We start from the raw sequence: 22,934 nt of genomic DNA on the forward strand, positions 1-22,934 counted from the left end.
GAAAAACAAAAAAAGAGAACAGTGAGTCTAAAGTACCATGCATAGTAGTACTTAAGGACCGCAGGAATACACAAGAAACGGAGGGGGAGAGTGATTTAATCCGGTTCCTCCGGCCGTCCGGACGTAATTGATTGTCTCCGTAACCTTATGGACAACACTCAACCCGACGGATAAAAACCGATAAAAACGTACGTACATATGAACTACCCGTGGCGAACTTTTGTCAACCGTAGGGGCAGTAGTGAGGGAGAAATGTTTCGTCTTTTTTCTGGTCTCCATTTCGTATGTGGAAGTGACCTCATGCACTGCCGTGGGCATAAAAAATAGAAAAAAGAAAGAAATCACAAAGTAACCAACACGCTGAACAGTAGTGAAGAAGTGAACAGGTGTCGGGGCCAGATCGCGAGTGGATCTTTAACCCACACAGGCCAGCCCAGGACGCAGACCCGTTGCCAGCCTAATCAGCGCTCTCTGCCAGCTTGGGTGGCTCATTAACTGTCGGTGGCGCCCCCTTGAGATAGTGCTCTAGGCGGTCGCTTGCAACGGCACTGCGTGTCCACGCTCATCCATTCTCCAGTCCTTTTTATATTATATCCAGACAGCACAGTGTCAGTGACTAGCGCCGATGGGAGAGTGTTTTATGCAGGTCGTTCAATCCGAGTGTAGGCTATCTGTCAACAATGAATGTAGGCACTAGCCTATGTAGCATTTGCTCATTGGGAAGATGCATTTGGGTGCCATCTAGTGGATACAGTATGTACATAGGATTTATTGAACCTAATGTAACACAGAGACCGTACTGTACTATGCATGTCGACGCAATTACCGTACGTATTGTCTCACCCCAAACGTACACAAAATCAACCATACGTAACTATAAATGGCCCTTAAACAAACAGTATATACAAAGAAGGGGCAGGGGAGGGTAGGGTTGGGCTAGGTTAGTTTTTTTTTACCAGTTGCGAACGGCTGCTGCCTGTAAGTGGTTTTTCAGGGCAATTTTAAAGGATGCTAGTGATCCACACTCCTTTATGGCCTTCGGTAAGGCTTTCCACATTTTGGTGGACTTCCAGGTACAGGGTGACAATACAGGGGTGGAGGTGGGAGTGTCTCGAACCTATTTCTAGCGGCGGGTGGGTGTGACACGGGTGGCGGTGGGAGGCTCTGAGCATGGCCTTAAAAAGTTGTATACATTTAGGAACATGCAATATTTGCCTACCAGTAAGACTCCCTAATCGGGAGATAAGCGACCATCAGGGGCATAGGAACCTACAATATTTGCCTATGAAATGAATTACGATAATACAGTATAAGTCCAATATCCTAACAAATTGATGATGACTTAATGAGAAATTGTAATTGAGCTAATTCAACCATTTGTGTAAGATATGGCTCACAGTCGCCACTGTCGCCACCATGCAGTTGTGTGAGAAATACAATATTTCACACAAAACAAGTCTGGTTAAAAATTCCTGTAGCCCCACATAAGCATAATGTGTGCGAGTGACATACAGTATGTCAGCCTCTGCATTGTAAAGTGTGTGTGTGTGTGTGTGTGTGTGTGTGTGTGTGTGTGTGTGTGTGTGTGTGTGTGTGTGTGTGTGTGTGTGTGTGCGTGCGCGTGCATGCGTGCGTGCATGCGACTGTGCGTGTGATTGTGCGTGCGTGTGTGATGCAAGGGGAACCACATCCCTTTTATGAAGGGCCTCAAAACAACTAAACAAAAAGCAATTTCACTTCCACAAATGCTACAAAATGCAGAAACATGTTTTTGCTGGCCTACAAAACCTACCTGACCTGGTGGAGACCTTGCTCCGGGGTGCACTTTTTCTAGTTTGATCTATGTTCTACTTGTAGAAAGTCATAACATGGTATTAGAACCACAATAATCTCCCCAATAATATTAGATTTAATCTACATATGGCCCCACATGCAGGGGTGATTGTATGAGAGCACAGGGGACAACTGTAGCAACACTTGTAATACCCTCATATAAATACTAAGGGCCACAAATAAACTTTCCCCCTATATATATAGTTGCAATAATGTAATATCATTGAACATTTAATAAAAATAATGAAACAATTAAACTAATAATTATACTAATGTATCTATAAATTATATAAATCTGTCTGTCTGTCTGTCTGTCTGTCTGTCTGTCTGTCCTTTGCATATATCCAGTCCAATCACCGGCTTCGACTGCTCTCTTCGCATTCAATCCGACTTTTTCACCATTTCTCAGACGTTTGAATGCAGAGAATATGCACTGGGTATCCACGGAGGTGGATACTTTGAAGTACGCATGCGCCGATATCTCTCGCCTTGAATATTAGTCCCCTCAGGGGAATCGAACCCAAACCGTGGGTTTGTTGCATCCGTGCTCTACTGACTGAGCTAATGAACGGATGAAGTGACTCCTTTTTTGTGCATTTATCTATGACGTGGATAGTGGGGTAGATGTTGATAGTGAGGGACTGAATATTTACTATTCTGTCCATAACGGCACATAACTCGGTAACGCGGCTGAGTGGGATTGGGCGCCGTTCCCACCGTTCGTCGCGGCAACTCGGCTCGCTAGCGCTCGCCTCGGTGGCGACTCACGGGGGTCATCGGCGCCCAATACCGCGCTGCTCCGTCGGGGTCAGTGGCGTGGAGCGTTACACTGGGGAACAGAGCACACTTGGCATCTGGTTCGAGGCTGGGAGTCACCTCAGGTTTTATTTTTGCACTCCTCTGAGGTTGACCACTAGATGTCGACATTTTACTACTAATATCTCTGCATTGGTGAGTTATTGGATACTGAATATCCAAGTATCCTGGATACTTTCTGCATTGAAGAGTCTGAAAGCACGTGAATATTTCGCATTAAGTGCGTTGATATCATTAGAAGCAGGTGGTCCAATCGACTTCTCACACTTGGTGGATGTAGCCTATTACAGCAGCCGGGCCCGCTCGAAGCAGTACCTTGCTAAACAATTATGAACAATTAAATAAATACATAAAATTATTAATGGAAAATAAAAAGATTATTTGAAAGTATCAGATCAATCTCAACGCAGATGTACAAGTGCCCCTAGCCGTACCACCCATATTGATAAAACCAGCTAACCTCCTGACAAAAACAAATAATTAAATATACACATTAAAGGTATCGTGGTAGCAGAATGGTCATCAAAACTAGTAGGCCTACTTTTTACTTTGATGTCTTAAAAATTGAAGGATGAGAGTCAGGCAGAAAAGGGGTCATCCCAGACCATGTGCATAACGGTTTCATGGTTCTATCTTATTTCTGAAATGCCATTTGAGATTATATGAGGCTTTTAGTGAGGTAGAGGGCAATGTTGTCTCTCCTGGGAAGAAGTGAGTGAATATCATACTGTAATTGCTGTATGGGATGTGCTGACTCCCCCTGCTGATCAGTTTATATAATGAAATAGGGCTCCAAATCAACTTGCCCCCCTCTTGACCCCTCTTTTTCATTTTCCTTCTTAAAATTGATAAATACAACGCACAAATACTCAGTTTCCATATAATTATGTGCATTGCAAAAGGATTCTATAGCCTACCAATTATCTGCATTGTAAAACGATACGATGTGATGCAAATCCTAGCGATAGGCTACGGTATTTTGAAAATGATATAGTAGATCATTACAAATTAAAAATTTAGATTTTTCGATTCACTTACTATATCGTTACACCCCACATATCAAGTGATGGGTCAGAATGGCAGGAGATAGTTAACTTTATTATTGTTATTTCTGCGTGTCTTTAGGCTACAAAGGAACACACCCAGTACTTAGCAGTACTTAGGTGTCCTTTGTCCTTTGTCTGTGCTGCTCATGATTCCCCTCGGCTAGAGGCATCATAGTGCCTACGCATAAACCTGTGATGCAGTGCAGGTCCAGTATCCAATATAACCGGATAGTTGGAGGAACTCTAGAACGTATAGGCGTGGCCTTGATCGGATCACACTAGTTCAGAACTTCAGAACAAAAAAAAAAACAGGTTTTCCGCCTGCTTACAGTAAGCTTGTGAGATAATCAGGAAGTTTATTGTGAAAGGCTTCCTCCTCAGCCAATGATGGCCAACGGACTGACTGCAGTGATGAGTTTGGAAACCTTCCCCAGTTATAAAACAAAGAAATGAATGATACAGTATATTGCATCAACTTGAATGAAGATGGAGCAGTGTAGCCTCCACATACAGAATATATTTAGGGGAGTGCATCTCTCCCTTACAAAACGATTCAATATCTGGTACATGGGCTCCGATGCAATTCAGAGATGATCAATTTTACATGCAGAACGATTCAATTCAGTGTAATTCGATGAGAGTTAAATGCTGTGGAATTTGATGTGATACTGTGTGATCTGATATAGAAGTCGAATTAAACATTAATCTTCCATTTTTAATTAAGAAGCTAGATCTATAAAGTAGCATTGCTGACCTTTAAATAATAGTTATTTTAAGGAATAACAAATAATCTAAAGAAAGATGGATTTACGTTTCCGTTTATAAAATAAGATATGTATTTATTTTACCCTCAGGGAGATCCATATCACAATTATACAACACAACACAATAAAAGAAGCATTCTGGACAATGTACAGTAACTGAACAAGGTAAGGTTCCCCAATTAGGTACGGGAGAATGAACAGAACCAGAGGCTGATGTAACAAAAGTGTAGAAAACTATAGTCAAGTTAACAAAAGGGAGTTATTATACATGGGACTAAGCCCTAGTGCAAATACGTAGGTGATATAGGGTGTTGGCTTCAGGGCCTACTGGTGCCTCTAAACTAAACATCAAAACAGCAAATGAACAAATTTAAATAATATAAATATATATGGCAAAGGTTGGGAAAAACAGTGAAAGGTTAGTTGTTGTAGGTTAGTTGTCTTCCTACAACACACACAGCAGCCCTGGCAACACACCAGTGCAGGGCTGCAGACTCATGTGCAGGCTACGCAGGTCTCATCTGAATGCATTGTTCTGTCGCCCGACCTTTAAATGCCAAGTGCCATAGACTGGCAGTTTGGAGCCATTGGAAGTAGGCTGTTGGTGTGAAGTCACCTTAAAAGGGATCCCTGGCTAATACAACAAATATGCCTTAATACATTATAATTGTCCTCTATAACTACAATGTAAAATTAAAAACACCTAAATTATTTAATTTCTTCTAGAAATAGCTAATCTTTCACTCAATAGGGGAAATGCCCGTCGCAAGTTGATGATGTCATAAATGTCATGTGTGATCTATCCCTATGGCATTTATGGCATGCATGTGAAAATAAAAACAAACGTAATACTTCCTAACGTTAATATGAGCATATTTCAAATGTGTTTGTGTTTTTTTTTTTGCACATGCATGCCATAAATTCCATAGGGATAGATCACACATGACATTTATGACATCATCAACTTGCGACAGGCATTTCCCCTGATGAGTGAAAGATATTTCTAGAAGAAATAAAATAATTAAGGTGTTTTTAATTTTACATGGTAGTTATAGAGGACAATTATAATGTATTAAGGCATATTTGTTGTATTAGCCAGGGATCCTTTTAAGGCCACAGACCGGTCCTCCCCTTTTATGCACTGTTCTTAAAGGGGCAGTACTACATACAGTAAGTAACAACAGTACAGTAAGTCAGGGTTCTTCAACGTTTTCAGGCCAAGGACCCCTTAGTTGAGAGGGAGATGAAGCAGGGACCCCCACAACCTCCATGTAGTTTCATCGTTTGACAGCACAATCATCAGAGTATTTTGGATTCATGTCAATTTGTGTTTTCAGATATTTAACCACTTGAACCGTCAATACTTAATAAACTTGACCTTTCACTCTGTACTTAATCTGCTCTTTTCCCCCTATACACCAAACCTCTTTGCCGAAAATAGTCGATCTACAAGCTCACAACGCCTTGCAGTGCGAGTCGTTGTGAGCTTGTAGATCTGCTATTTTTGGCTAAAGTTCTCAGAATATGGACGCTAGGGTTCAATTGGTTAATATAAAAAAAGAAGAAAAAAGTTTTTATCACACAAAGATTTGGAGGATCCCCTGTAGTAACTCTGAGGACCCCCTAGGGGTCCCGGACCCCCTGTTGAAGACCCCTGCAGTAAGTGATAATGTCACCATAATCTAAAACTAATAAAAATGTAGCTTGATTGAATTATCTACCATTGTTGTCTAGTGAGTGATGCATGCTATTGGACAACAGCCACTAAAATATATAGTGGGAGGCATCACTAGATTGATATACTGTATATTTATGAGGCCTGTTAGTTAAAATAAGAAGGCTCTCTCTCAGGATTATTTGGGACATATTGGAATGGTCATTAGCTGCAGATTTAGAAACCTTTTAAATCAATTGACACAACTGTGAGCCTCTAGGTTCAATAAATGAATGATTAATATACTTTTTACTTGTCTGGGACGAGTGGATTTTTGTCCTTGGGTTTTTAGCGAGGGTTCTGTCAGCAAGCGATGTATCATTGAAATAAACGAACAACAATCCATATGTAGCCCCCACAGTTAGTACCAGCCATGATGAACCAGCGACAACAGCCCTGCTAATCGGGCTCAGCCCTATTAGTTGGACTGGAGTGGGAGTCCAGGGTTCAATCCCCGCTCCCGCGTATCACTACAATCTGCCGTAGTCGGCAGGACAAGGAGCGTGATATCCTCGCGTGAGGGACAGGTCCACGACGTGCGCGGCGTGTAGTGTGAAGCGTGAGGCCGCACTCCAAAGATCGGGGGGGGGGGGGGGTGATTGTAGCCCCCACAGTTAGTACCAGCCATGAATCGGCAGCAACAGCCCTGCTAATCGGGCTCAGCCGGCCCTATTAGCACGACTGGTTGTGCGTTAGACTGACGAGTGGGAGTACAGGGTTCAATCCCCGCTTCCGCGCATCACCACACATACATGAATGCATGAATGTGAAATGAATCAGCTAATCATCAGCTCAAAGGTTAGTGAAAAATACTAACCAAAGCGATGTTTTAAATTAATTACGGCAGTCAATGTGCTAAAGTTACATCTATGAATCATCTTCATCTCTCACACTCATCACATCAGTGTCTGCCAGGCTGGGAGCTTCACTGTCATATCCTGTAGAGGGTCCACCATGTCTCTTCAGCAGCCAATCAGAGACCTTGTCAGGTGACCAGCAGTCCAAACTTCCTGCTTCTGAAGGTGTTCCTCCGCTCACTGGAACAGAAGACAACAGAGAACAGACAATTAGAATGATAATAAAGCAAGACAAAATGAACGATAATAATGACCAGTAAGACTCCCTAATCGGGAGATAAGCCACCGTCAGGTTATTTTAGGGCAAAATGTGTAGGAGCAGTGTCCAAAAATGTGTTTTAAAAAAATCAGAAGGTGGCGCTAAATGGGACAGACCCATGTTGATGACATTAGTGTAGGCATACTGTGTACCGATTTGTGTGATTTTAGGGCAAAAATTGTAGGAGCTGTGTCCTCATGGTGGTGCTAGAAGAGGGTCATGTGAGAATTGATGTAGGTTGGAGGTTGTTTGGCAGGTAGGGAGTGTGTATGCAAAATTTGGCATGGATCGGGGCAACGGTTGCGGAGATATGAGCAGGGCAAAAGTGTGACGGACTGACTGACGGACAGCTGGTCGAGGTTTTGATAGAGTAACTGCGACCTGACGGTCGCAATAATAGCATCATTAAATATGTACTGTTAATATTTCCATTTTACAAGGAGGTCATAAGCACTAGTATCTCTTTAATATAGGTGAATTATTAAAGTTATTAACTGTTTTCAAGTGTTAATGTCCATAAACAACAAGATAGGCTTGCACACAGACAAATTGTATATTAAGGCCCTTTCGGATGCAAAAATATAGTATTTTATTGATGTGTTGATGATGGTCTAAGGACTCCTGTCTACTCTCTGGTCATTTTATTTTCACCATTTTCTGCGCTTTTATAAGTAAAATACTGTATTTCTCCATCCAGCTTTGATGGATGGAAACTTTTCTATCTTTTGATATTTAGAGTCACAGTAAAAACAAATCACATTGAAGTCTTTTAGCAGATCAATTACACTGATACTCACTACTTGGAACAATCTTCTCCATGCTCCGCCGTCTCCTGACAGGTGGCAGGGTTGGTTCTTCTGGTTCCGTCGCCGCAAACTTCAACATCCTGTCTATCAGCTCCTCCTCTCTCCTTCTCCATTCTTCCTCCCTATTCCTCCATTCCAACTCTCTCCTCCTCCATGCCTCCTCTGTCTTCTGGCATTCTTCTTCTTGTCTATTCAATTCTTCAGCAGTCAATGTCAGCCTTCTTTTCAGTCTTTGTCCCACCTTGAAGTGTCCAGTGTCTCTGAGAAACCTATCTTCTCTTGGGACTAAAGGTCCAAAGTGTCCTCTGTTCCTTGTCACCATGTCTTCTATTTTCTCCATCAACTCTGTTACTTCTGAACTGTCCTGCTCAGAGAACTGCAGTACATGGTACCTGTAGCCACATTTCTCCAGGAGCCACTCCAGAGCTTCTCCTTCAGACTCAACGTAATCCTCAACATGTCTCACTCCCAGCCACCATCCACATATGAACAGAACCAGAGCGTGTCTCCAGACTCTGTCCCCCAGCAGCTCCATGTGTTCCTCCACTGATCTCCTGTCAGCTTCAGAGAAACTGGACATGACGGAAACATTCAGCAGGACAGCGTGGGGTCCAGGAGAACACAGAGTCACACCGTGTTGCAGGACATCTTTGATGTTCTGTGATGGAGGTGTAGTCGACCAGTCTGGACCGATCACCACACTCACATTTCTTCCAGCAACTCGTCTCTGTTGTCTGACAGATTCAATCTCCTTTGTCTGGGGCTGAAACTGATGAAATATAAGGTTTACTGTATGTTAGTCAGAATAATCAATACTTTGGAGGTTTTAAGCAAAACTTAATTCTATTCTGTCTTAATTGAAGAGTTCCCTCTGAACCTTGGCAGAGATGAACCCTCTGAATGTAGTGTTATCAGGGCTCTCAGTTATCAGTATTACTCATCACTTTGTCCAACAGTGGCAATTGCCTTATGGGAGGGAGGGCGGTCGGGGCTTCCGGAGGGCGGATGGGCGTATCTATGACATCACTCTGACACAGCCATAATAACCATATAAGGAGGTCCCAATGCAAATTACTCCCAAATATTCGAGTGTGTTGTCTAACCTCAGTTTTGTTGTCATAGTATTAACCGCAAACAAAGGGCACAAAATGGATAAGGACTGACAGATACAGAGATGCGGATATCCAGAGCTAGAGCTGACCGCTATGCCTGGCTATACTGTATATGTGTGTGTGTGTGTGAATACCAGTAAGCCGAAATTAAGGTCGCCTGGAATACCCGCCGACAAGTGTCGCCAATGTGTTTGGAATAGTCGCCTGGCGTTATAGAAAACTCATCCACGCAGCGAGAAATCTCATAGAGAATTCCCGCCGACAAGGGTCGCCAATGTGTTTGGAATACTCGCCTATATTTATAAATCATATACAAACGGCATGGCCTGAATGTCACCCATTCACACATAAAGTGTGCATTAGTGTCCACCACTTTGCAGATAAGTGGAATCACCAGGTACTTCTAGGTTAGATCAATTACCCTAAATAATAGTTACAGTAGTAGGCCTATGCTACTACATGTACCTGTGCTATTTAGAGAAACTATAAGCTTTATAAATGTACAAGCTGGCTGCTGGCCCCTTTGTCTCTGACCAACGACTACAATGTAGGCTATTGTTTTGGGCGGTGGATCTGTAGATTTGTTGTACGCCTATTAGCAGCACATCTGACTGTAGAGATCGCTTCGTTGGGATTAAAACCGCTCATAGTCCTACCACAGTGGTGCAGTGGTACGTGGCTTTGGAAATAAAAGTCATGAAACTTTACCTTTTTTTATGCAAACTTCTAATAAGGTCTTCAATCAATCAATTTCATCCTCCATGACACACAAACTAGTAATATGGTGCCAACCCCGAGTTTCCCGAGTTTGTATTGGTACTACCGCTGTGCCAACCCCGAGTTTCCCGAGTTTGGGCCGTTTTTGAAAAAAAAAAAGTTTTTTTTTTTTCAATTTTTTTTTTTTTCAATTTTTTTTTTTGGACCTCCAGAAATGTATTAGGCATGATCGCGATCGCGAAATTGCATGTTTAACCCCCATACCAACTCATTCTTTCAAACATGGCAGCCATGTTTGTTTACATCTGAAGAAAACATAATGGCTGATAAATCATGAATGCCTGAACGGATTTCCAAGCGGATTTTTTTGTTTGAAAGCTGTGAACAGCATCTACACACGTGGTGCATCATCTAGGCATGGGCGTGCACTTTTTACACAATTGCACAATTACATGGAAGTCTATGGTAACCATGGCAACGCGAGACATTGAAGAGAAAAATTCATTGCAACATAAGTGTTAAGCCAATGCTCGCGCATCCGACCAAGATGACACGAGGAAAACAGTGTGCGTGCAGCTGTGTGTCAGTGTGTGCCAGGGACGTGCAGAGAATGTTAGAGAGGCAGGGGCTGACACTTCTAAAGGAGGGCAATTCTTTCAACATAAGATGTTGCATTCAAGTTCAGGAGCTGCATTCAGGTATGGCATGGAAAAGGGCGTTTGCATTTCTTTCACCATAGTAAAAAACTGCATTCATGGTCTGGAGAGGGCACTTTTTACAGATGGATAAAAGGGCAGGGGCTCAAGTCCCCTTTGATGTCTATGTGTGCACCTTCCACTATATGCGCTGAGTCTGGGCTCGCAACACAATGCTGTCAGTAAAACAAAACTTTGTGGATATAGCTTGATATAGGCTAATTAGGCCTACATTTCTGTTGATGTTTCAACCAAGGGACGAGTTTATTTTATTTGTGATTTTTTGCCTTGAAATGAAAGATAATTTGACAGACATGTAGGCCTATTGCAATCGGGGTTAGGCTATATTTCTTGCAAAAGATTTTAAGACAACGGGTGTGTCCGCATAACCTTATATAACGAAGTTGCTTTCATATAGCTTTTTATTAGTGAACTAACACAATATTTGACAGATATGACTAGCTTATACATTTTACTTATGAATTGGAATGTTATATTATAGCAATTGATGCAACAATGATGTATGGAAAACTAGGAGAGACATGGCACGCATTACGCATCGTGTGTAATGCCAGCCCATTTAATTGCGTTTTACCATTGCCATATGCGCAGAGAGATTTCTCTATACGGGGCCGTGTAGAAGTAATCAAAGCCATCAGCTGTATATGATCAGTCAATCAATTAAAAGGCTACCCACGTCCGTTTAGTTTGGCAGGTCCTGTGAATCGTTTTTACCGTCATATCAGATGGCCATTTATCTCAGACACAAATTGCCTATAGGTCTATTGTAATAGCCATTTGGCTGGGATGTAGGCCTAATATTACAATTAGTGTGATGTGAACTCTAAACGTTCCCCTAATGCCTAACTCATGACACAAAGCTATAATATTCATGTGATAGCCTACTCTATAATGTCAGGTCTAAGTTGTGGCATTTAGTAAATTATTTGATACCAGTGACATGCAGAATGCATTGATTTAATCGAATCTTAAAAGAAAGAAAGAAAGAAAAAATTAATCTGAGCCTATAGGATTATTCTCATTTAATGGTCATAGGGATTGTTTTCTTAATAGGCCTATGATTGTTGAATGTCCATACAAATGCACTTTGTATTTAGGTACAAAGTGATCTACCATGCAGCTCTCCAGACATTTCCCGACATTGATTCTCAAAGCTCTGAGCTTTGATTGGCTTCACATAAAACCATATTTGATAGATATAACTAGCACTCCCTTTGCTGTCTATTTTGGGCATCTGTGCCGTTTTTATATGATTTATAAATATAGGCGACTATTCCAAACACATCGGCGACACTGTCGGCGACATGTAAAAGCTGTCGGCAACAATACCAAGTCTGGCAGATGAGAATTCCACCGAAATTGGTGAGCCTTCCTCGGCGACTCTTCCACGTTTTCCGGCGACCTTCATTCCGGCGACTCTACCGGTTACCACAGTATACAGTCATTCACTCCAGAGCCAAAACCCAGTTCTGCTGTGACTCCACCCACCCCTCGGCCTCAATTCGGATAAATGTCCCATTAATGAGGAAGAATTATGCAAGGGGTCATTACTCTGCTGTGGTCATTCTAAACAGGGACATCGTAAAATCCTCAATATGAACTGCTGCTGAGCATAAATTTATCAGAACAGTAAAGACGTTTTTCAATTTCAAATGTTTATGGACCTTATCTACAGTAATTAATTCACCATCATTTGGCTCTAACATTCATGGCAGCAGATACTTTCACATTTTTATCGAAAAAAATAATAATATATATACTGTATATATTTCATCTCTTTACTGTTTATTTTGAGGTTATTGAATATCACCTCAAATTCATGTAACTTTACTGACCTTGTGTTTAGGTTCCATAAACACAGTCTCCTGCAGTATGTGATTTCCAGCTGCGCTCCGATGAGACTGCTCTCCACCCACCACCATCACCCTCACATCTGGTAGACTCTGATGTTCTCCTGACAGACACAAAGTCATTATCATTAGTTCACGTAACATTGATTTACCACCAACATCAACATTCAACTATGTTGTTTGTATACCTTAGAGCTGTTGTGTGGACATATGAATAGTCTGTGTTGACATGAAGTGGAGAATTGATTATTTGGGTTATGCGTTAGGGGTGGCTAGTTGAATGGTTAGGAAACCTGCCTGGGGAACCGTTGTCCCAGGTTTGATTCCAGGCCAGGTCAGCAATGTTGATGTGTGTCCCTGAGCAAGACTCTTAACCCCTAATTGGTCACACGCTCCTTATGGGCAACGAATCAGCTGGGTTGGGCTGAAAATACTGAATTTCCCCCACGGGAGGAAGTAGGTAAATATTATTATAATTATTATTATTATCAGTGACATACGGAAGGTGTACTCTTTGGACCCGCTGAATCATTCACTAGAATAAGGGGTGAGATGCCATGGGCTTGCGTGGGCTCGGCGAGCCCACACTTATTTTGCTGCACGCACGTGCGCCTCATATGCACACACTAATTAACAATAAAAACATTAATTAACAATAAGAACAGCGTGCGCGCATGACGTCATGGATTTAGAGGACCCACACTTCTAAAATCCATATCACACCACTGACTAGAATCACTCACTTCCAGCCAATTGATTTCTGTTATCAACACCTTTTGTGAAACATGATATAACCATATTTCATTATAAACTATTACTAGTCACGCTGTTTCACCTTCACAGCCCACCTTCTGTATGTCACTGCGATTACATGACCCAAACAATCAATTCTCCAGGTCTAGGCAATACAGAAGGGAAGGACCTTTTTCATATTTCCACACAACAGCTCTCTAAATATGTTGAAAATGACGATTGGTATCCCCTTTAACTGTATCTACCTGAACCCACGGCCTGGAACCACAGTCTCAGCTGTAGAATACTAGACAAGGCAAGTAGTCAGGGACCCAGTCCCTGATAATGGGAGAGGACCTGTGATGTTCTGCCGTACTTTTTATTTCTGTTTTATCCATTAGTTTGGTCATTAAGTTCCACAGAATGAGAGGCCTGCTCTGCCGGAAGCATCGCGAAAAAAAGTTATGGCCATTTGTATATTCACTGTCCCATCGACTACTATACAGGAAAAGAATACAAAAAAGAAATGTGCTTTAAGTAGCATGTGAGAGGTCAAACTAGGGTTCTTCATGATTCTGAATCCATTGCAAGCATTTGTTTTGCATGAAAAACATTCCTTGGGCTAAATTATGGCACCTCAAAATTGTAAAAAGTGATGAGCCATCAAAATGTTTTAACTTTCACAGTTTTGGGGGGGTCGATATTTTGCCCTAAGAATGTTTTTCATGCAAAACAAATGGATTCAGAATCATGAAGAACCCCTAGTTTGACCCCTCACATGCTACTTAAAGCACATTTATTTTCTTTTTTAAATATTTTTCTTTTCCTGTATAGTGAAGTCGATTGGACAGTGAATATACGAAATGACCATAACTTTTATTCGCGATGTTTCCGGCAGAGCAGGCCTGTCATTCTGTGGACTTTAATGACCAAACTAATAGATAAAACAGAAATAAAAAGTACGGCAAGACATCACAGGTATCACCCCTATTCCTTGAGATTTTGGGCTTGTGGGTCCCTGACTAAAGGTAAGGGTACTTGTAAATAGGTTTGAGGGGGAAAAAAAGAGGTCAAAATACCTGACTACCCTAAATGTATTAAAAAAGGAAATGCTTCACCAGCCATATTGTTAAGATACAGATAAGATAGATAAGACAGACAGGTAGCTAGATAGAAAGATTGTATAAACATTACCTTCAAACAGAGCTTTCAGAACAGTTCTCTGTCTGAGTGTCTTGGTCATCAATGTCAGGCCACGTTCCTCTATGTTCCTCTTCCTCTCTGACAACTTCTCTGCAATATCTCCATCAACTTCATAGTGTCCACCTCTGTTTGCTGCCACCATCTGGTCTATCTTCTCTAGCAGCTCTGTGACCTGAGTGTCATCTCTCATCGTATTGCTGAAGACATGATACCTGTTCCAACATTTGTGAAGGAGCCAGATGAGGTCTTCGCCTCCAGCCATAATGTGCTGCTCAATGCTTCCTTTTCCCTGAAGGTCTCCATAGGTGAACAGTACCATAGTGTGACTCCACACGCTCTGTGGCAGAAGTGACATGTGTTCCTCTACTTCTACTCTCTCTGCTTTGGTGAATGCTGTATAAAGAGGAACCGTCAGAAGTGCAGCATGTGGTCCAGGAGAACAAAGACACACACTGTTCTGGATCTCCAGTTTGTCCATCTCTGGGGTGTGCAGTGAGCTGTAGTACCAGCCTGGTGAGTCCACCACTGTCAGACGTCTCCCTGCTACTTCACCATGTCTGACCTCACACTGCACTGACCTCTGACCTAACTGATGAACTTTAAAACCACTTCCTCCCAGAATGGTGTTTCCTGCTGAACTCTTTCCAGAATTCCACTTTCCCAACAATACAATCCTGAGGTAAGCCATTCCTGTCAGAGAAAACATTGTTTAGTCAGCATAAGCCCAAGTAGTATTAGAAATATCTAATACATATATTTGAAAATTGCACACATTTAGGGCACTACAGATGTGTTACAGCACTCTAACATTTCAAATGTAGACGTTTTGTTCACCATAACTCAGTGACCATTAACAAACATATTGAGTCGTTGTTGCTCTTCTGATGGTTTTGATTGCGACTGTCAGATCGCAGTTACTATGAAAACCTCCACCGGCTGTCTGTCAGTCAGTCTGTCAGTCAGTCCCTCCGTCTGTCCGTCACGTCATGTCACACTTTTGGCCCTACTCTTGTCTCCGGCACTGTTGCCCCTATCCGAGGGCCGAGGGCCAAGGGCTTCCAACGTAAAAAAGACCTTAAAAAGTCTTATTTGGGATGTTCCTTTTAGGCAGGGTGTTTAACTGTACTGTACTGCATTTCAATTGTATTGACTATACTTGTACTGTTCTCAATTTTTGTCTAATAAAATAATCAATCAATCAATCAATCAAAAATCCATGCCAAACTTTGCACACACACTCCTTGGCTGGCAAACTATGCCCCTCATTTCTCATATGCCCCTGTTCTAGCGCCACCATGAGGCTGCTTTTTGCTGACAACATTAATGGACACTGCTCCTACAGATCTTGCCTAAAAATCACGCTAAGTGGTACACACTATCAGCAACATGCATCATTTCCCATATTCCCTCCTGATAGGCAACGGTTGCCTTCTAAAGTTTGCTGGATTGCTCCCTTTTCAAAAAAGAAAATCTGCACATCATGAACACCACATGCCTTTTCTTTGCAATTATCCACGCACATTCCCTCAACACATAGGCATACATGCCACTTCAAATCTTCACATCTACCTGCACATGGGCCTCTTCACCATGTGGCCGATTTTTGCAAAACACATACTGTATTTTGCCACTGCCCCTTCTGACTTTGCACACAAATCATGCTAGGCGGTACACAGTATCTCTAAACTCAAAGGCATGCCACTTGCAGGCCAATGTGTATACAGGCCAATGTGTATACATGCGACCTGACGGTCGCTTATCTCCCGACTAGGGAGTCTTACTGGTAACATGATAACAAGAGAGGAAGGAGCTACATTTATTTCTGAGCACCGAGCTCACATCACAATAGTTTCTGACCATTTCTAAAATGGCAGACACTACCACCACTCTTAACACTCCCCTCTTAAAATTCTTAACTACCACTGTCTGTACACTGCCTATGCGCACACAGTTTCAGGATCAATATTTATTTTTGTGTGATTTACGATGATGATGATGATGATAATGATCATGATGATCACGATCATTATTATTATTATTATAAACATAACTTCATTTCCCCCTGTGTTTTTGGATTGAAGAGGAATTGTATTTCTACTCACTCTTTCCAGAATCTGTCACTCTTTCTTTTCTCTCTTGCACGCCATTTGTTTATGTTCGTTCCTTCTGTTTCATTCTCTTTGCAGAGAAACATAAATAAGGGAACCTTCCTTATCTTTTGTCTCCTCTCCAATGTCGAATCCTTCGTGTCTCTGTGTGTGTGGGTTGCATGTATTGTGTACAGTAACCAGGGGCGTCACACCAAATTCTGGGCCCTGGGTATACAAGGATTCACTGCGGGCCCCCCATGAATGTTAACTATTGAAAAATAGCAGATAAACAAGCTCACAGCGCGGTTGCAAGCTTGTAGATCTGCTATTTTTGAAGAATTGTGAAAATGTGTGCAAGAAACCCATGTTTCCATGTCAGTGATGCTCAAACTTTTTCACGTGAAGGACCCCCAAAATGACATGAATTTGGCCACGGACCCCCATCTCAAAATATTTCGTTCTAGGGACCCCCCCGGAAGCAAAATTTGAGTTACAAAATGTTCGCTTAAAAAAATACATATTCAAAGATTTGCACACATCTTCACGACTTTTCAAAAATAGCAGATCTACAAGCTCAATAGCTAAAGTTACTAGGGCCCCCTCTACCTTGGGCCCTAGTAACTCAGACCCACTATCCTACCCCTTGTGACGCCCCTGACAGTAACTCCACCCACTCTCCTAGGTTACCTCACCTGTAGCTCACTGACACATCTACCAGTGTCAGATAACAAAACAAAGCTGCCTGTGGGCTGACACGTTCAAACAGGTAAATGTGCATGCAAATACACTGTGCAAACACAGAAAATAAGGTGGCTCTGTTGCTCGGTTGGTCCATGTAATGTTTTCATGATGTTTCATGTTAGTGGTGATGTGAGTTAGTTGCAAAATCCACACAGAAACAAACACAGTTTCCACAGCCGGGTCATTAGACTGAGCAGGCACCGAGCCCTGTCAGTCTGTCTGTCATGTCACGTCACGTCACGTCACACTTTTGGCCTTCTCATATCTTCGCCACCGTTGCCTCTATCCATGCCAAACCTTGCACACACACTCCTTGGCTGCCAAACCACAAACCCTCATTTCTCACATGGCCCTCTTATAGCGCCATTAAGAGGCTGATTCCTTGCAAAACACATTTTTGGACACTGCTCCTAGAAATGTTGCCCTAAAATCACACAAATCAGTACACACTGTCTATACTTATGTCATCATGATATACATCACTGGCCAGATGGCCAATACATGGCGACCTCACCCTAAAGGGCAAGGTCACTTGTCGCCCTGAGGCGTCTTACTAGTAACACATACACAGCAATACGTCATCTATCTATCAGTCTCCTCACATAATCTATCTATATCATTTCAGTATACTGTTGGTTATCAGCAGTGGTGTAAAGTAACTAACTTTTACATTTACTCTGCTCTACCCCCATGCTCTGTACTCATGTACAATTTTAGGTACTTTACTTGAGTACTTCCATTTTTCTATACTTTATACTTATATTTCACTACATCACAGAGGGAAATTATTATACTTTTTACTATACACTATTAAGCCCAAAAATTATACTTTGGCGACCTACAAGCTTGTAGATCAAAAAAGTATTGCTACTTTTACTTAAGTCAACTGTCTATCTGAATACTTTTTTTCTACCACTGGATATCAGTAAATGCATCTTAAAACATATTGAGGAGAAGACTTGCTGTTGTTTAGCCCGCCTCCTCACCAATACAAAAAAACGTGACCATATTACTCCTGTCCTTGCTTCATTACATTGGCTCCTTGTTAGATTTAGAATAGATTTTAAAGTTCTTTTATTCGTTTTTAAATCCCTTCATGGCCTGGCACCTAGCTACTTACCTCTCAGATTTAATTCACCTCTACGTCCCAGCCAGGACCCTAAGGTCCGCAGATAAGATGCTGCTGGTGCCCCTTTCCACCAATAAGAGGAGCAGGGGAGACCGTGCTTTCGCAGCAGCGGGCCCGACGTTCTGGAACTTGCTGCCCCTCTCTATTAGATCGGCTCAATCGATAGGTGTTTTTAAATTTTACTTTACTTTACTTAAAACACATTTTTTCTCCATTGCCTTTGACTGTATATAGCTTTTGTTTTTGTGATGTTCTTAACTATTTTTGCTTTGTTTTTGTGATGTTTTTAACTATGTTCAGCACTTTGGTCAGCTTTGCTGTAGTAAATGTGCTATACAAATAAAGATTGATTTGATTTGATTTGTTGTTTAGACGTAAGAAACGATGGTACCTACCTTTATTAATCACAGCACATAAAACGAAATAATAATAAGAATTTAAAAAGCAAGGTACTGTAACAACTTAGTAACTACACAACTCAAAACAAACTGAGGTAGGAACATCATGTTCTTTCATGTGATCTAATCTTGATGTTTGTGTTTTTTATGGTTCAGCTGGTTTGTAGTATTATTGCCACAACATCATGTCATGTGATCCGGGTTGGTGCCCCAGGGTGACCTTTAGTTAAAATTTGTATCGTCTACTCAGGCTTTTGTGAGCACACAAGACAGTTTTTAAGTTTCCTGATTCAGCATTTAGATATAATTAGATTTTATCAGACACTTCAACTTTCTATACAAATCCATTGTGACTTCAAACTCTATTTTAACTATGATAGATTCATAGAGAATACCTGTCCTTGGTTCTGTTGACTCATACTGTTTTTTTTTTCTTTTTTCTTTATTTTTGTTGTTGGAAAAACACAGATTAGAAGGGTATGACTCACCAGAGTGAGTCTACCAGCTCAATGGCCTTGTAGTGTCTGGCCTGAGACTATAGGAGGTCGAGGTTTGATCCAAGGCCGGGTTATACCAAAGACTGGGACCCTGTGCCTCCCTGCTTGGCACTTAGCTCTGGTCCATCGCGTCACCTCCCGGTGACGCTCTGACAGACCCGTCGGTAAATGGCTTGACCGCGATATCTCAGCCCCTCCGAGCGCTCAACTTCAGTCAAAATAAACAAAACTATTTCACTACTCACCAAACCAAAGGTAGTTTTGCGCTGTTGAAAGTCTATTCTCCGCGGTGGTGAGCCCCTCAGCACCCCACCTACTCTGTAAAATACATTATTTTTGTCATGAAATAAAACGCATCCACCTCGAGCCACCTAGCGGCCACCGCAGATACAATGGTTCACAACCCGGAAATAAGCGGCGGTCGAGTTGGATGCACTTTATTTCATGCCAAAAATAGTGTATTTTGCAGAGTGGGTGGGGTGCTGAGGGGCTCACCACTGCGGAGAATAGACTTTCAACAACGCAAAACTACCTTTGGTTTGGTGAGTAGTGAAGTAGTTTATTTTGACTGAAGTTGAGCGCTTGTAGGGGCTGAGAAAACGTGGTCTATTCATTTGCCGACGGGTCTGTCAGAGCGTCACCGGGAGGTGACGCGATGGACCAGAGCTACTTGGCAGTTGGCACTCAGCATCAAGGGTAAGTCCCTGTGACATACTAGAGTCATGTCCAGGGGGTGTACTTGTACACCCCCTGTATCAAGCTGTCTCACGCTACAGAAACAGGAGATAGGCTCCTGCCCTATGGGCCTCATGCATGGCTCAACAAGGCTTTACTTATGAGTCACCAGAATCAAGGACGGGTCGGGTGTTTTCGATGAATCTATCATGGTTAAAATGGAGTTTGATGTTACAATGGGTTAGTATAGGAAGTCAGAAAAAATGAATATCAAATACCAGTAAGACTCCCTAATAGGGAGATAAGCGACCGTCAGGTCGCAGCGTGATTTTAGGGCAAAATGTATATTGATGAGATGAGTGTAGACATATTGTGTACCGATTTGCGTGATTTTAGGGCAAAATCTGTAGGAGCAGTGTTCAAAAATGTGTTTTTTCAAAAATCAGCCTGAAGGTGGCACACTATGGGACAGATGTGTCCAAAAATGTATTTTGCAAGAATCGGCCTCATAGTGGCGCTAGAAGAGGGTCATGTGTGAATTGATGCGTGGAGGTTGTGATTTGGCAGGCAAGGAGTATGTGTGCAGAATTTGGCATGGATCGGGGCAGCGGTTGCGGGGATATGAGCAGGGCAAAAGTGTGACGTGTGACGTGTGACAGACGGACGGACGGACGGACGGACGGACGGACGGACGGACGGACGGACGGACGGACGGACGGATGGACATTTGGTGGAGGTTTTAATGTTAAGTGCGACCTGACGGTCGCAATAATACTGAATCAAGCAATTGTCTAGGGCAGGGGTAGGCAACCTTAGGCACGGGTGCCAACATTGGCATAGGGGAGGGTGATCACTTGCACACTGGCAGAAGTGTGAAAGAGGATTTTTATTTTAAAAACAAATCTTTTTATTTAAACGTGGTCAAAGTTAGCTAATTTACAGCAAATTACATCCTGCACATAATTCTACATTCATTAAAACTCCTAACTTTGACTGGGGAGGGAGTCAGGGAGATAGGTGGGTTATTGCTCTGAGTCTAATGATCGTTATAACAATGTCCTGCCAATCAAAATACGTCCAAATAAAATCCCTCCTAGGGGTAGAGAAATCCTGGTCTAGTCTTTTAGCCAGCCGCCTGTCAGTGTCAATGCTCTGGAGCTGAGCTAGGTCACCGTCAACCTAATCATATCGCATTACTGATATCATGCAGATGCAGCAATTCAATACGTTTATCCACAGAAATAAATGCAACTGCCAGTCTGTCTGCCACAACATAACTAACGTACGTAGCCGGCTATAACCTCTCTCTAGGCGAGATTCATTGTGGAAGGAATCGGATCGGCATGCGTGGCGAGTGGCGACCACATCAATAATAGGCATGAAAACACAAAAGCAGTAGGAAGGCTATTCACTTACTTTAACGCACACAGGCAATCCAAAGGGAATTATAGCTTCTTGAAACTGTTAAATGTAAGCCGTTTTCACATAATAACTCTGCTAAAGGTCCAGTATCAGGTCGGTGCATTGTTGTAAGTATGTGTGTGGGCGTGTGTGCAAATTACAGTAGGCTACAGTAGGCGGTATATGGCGCCGGCGGGGGGTCTCTGGAGAGGATAAGTCGGAAAGCTGGATACCCGACCACGCAGTAAGGCCGGGGGAGTCAGGGCCAGGGGAATGGAGTGGAAGTGGAACCATGGTGGAACTCCCCTAGAAAGCCTGGTAAGCGAGGTTAGAACTCCCCAAGCAGATGTCTGGGTTCTACCCCCAGACATTACTTTTTAACCGAGTAGGTCTAGAGACTAGACCTAGATTTATAACCTTTTGCTATTTATGTTGTATCATAGTGTGAGAAGGTTAAATTATCATTATTGTTGTTGTTGTTGTTGTTGTATTTTGAGAGGACTGTAATAATTTCTATGCATGTGTAGTGAAGCGCAGGAGCGGGAATCAAACACCACTCTCCCACTCGCCAGTCCGACACCCAAACCACTGTGCCAATAGAGCTGAGCTCGATTGGCAGGGCGTTTGCAGGTCGATTTATTGGCTGGGGCTACAATCACCCCCTCGGTCTTTCGAAGCGCGTCCTCGCGCTTCACACTTCACGCCGCGGACCACCGCACACAACGTCCCTCATGTCCCTCACGCAAGGATATCACGCTCCTCATCCTGCCGACAACGCCAGATTGTAGTGAAGCGCAGGAGCGGGAATCAAACACCACTCTCCCACTCGCCAGTCCGACACCCAAACCACTGTGCCAATAGAGCTGAGCTCGATTGGCAGGGCGTTTGCAGGTCGGTTTATTGGCTGGGGCTACACATGTTTAAATTATAGGTAGGCCTATTCATTTATTATAATGTGTTAGGGTTAACTTAGACCACCCTATGGGAATGGAGCAGTCCGGCTCATTAGCTCACCTGGGTATAAAAGGCTGCCTGCTGCCGCTGTTTGACAATGTGTGAGAGAGTGGAGGTGTGGAAAGCCACTGTACCAATGTCTGTAACAAGAATGAAACGCTATAGTTGTTGGTCTGCTGAATAAATGCACCTCCTTCGGGTTCAACCCTATGCAAGGCTTCCAGCCTCTAACCTGGTGGTCATTCTCACATTCCCCAAGGCTCAAAGTCAAATATTACCTACTTACTGGTCATGTTTGAATATAAAACAAAACTTCCAGTATGATTAACTAATGATGAGCTGATGTCCTGGCCTCTGCCCTTGTGCCAACTGCCCTGTGTGTTCTTGCCCTTGTTCCTTTATTCACCCCCTCCCCTCTCTGTGTGGCCCTGATTGAGAGACTGCTTCTGAACTGGCAACTTGGCACCAAGCTGCGTTGCCTGTATCTGCAAATGCTAATGAAAGATAAAACAGTAGAGGGCGCTGTTGCTTCCTTTTTTGCAGACGGGTTCCCAGATTGGAGTTAGTGAGACTGTCAAGAGTATTTATTAAAGGAGTAGTTCACCCCCAAAATGAATTTTTGAA

This window comes from Nannobrachium achirus (genome assembly GCF_963921795.1).
Source record: "Nannobrachium achirus genome assembly, chromosome: 14".
NCBI lineage: Eukaryota > Metazoa > Chordata > Actinopteri > Myctophiformes > Myctophidae > Nannobrachium > Nannobrachium achirus.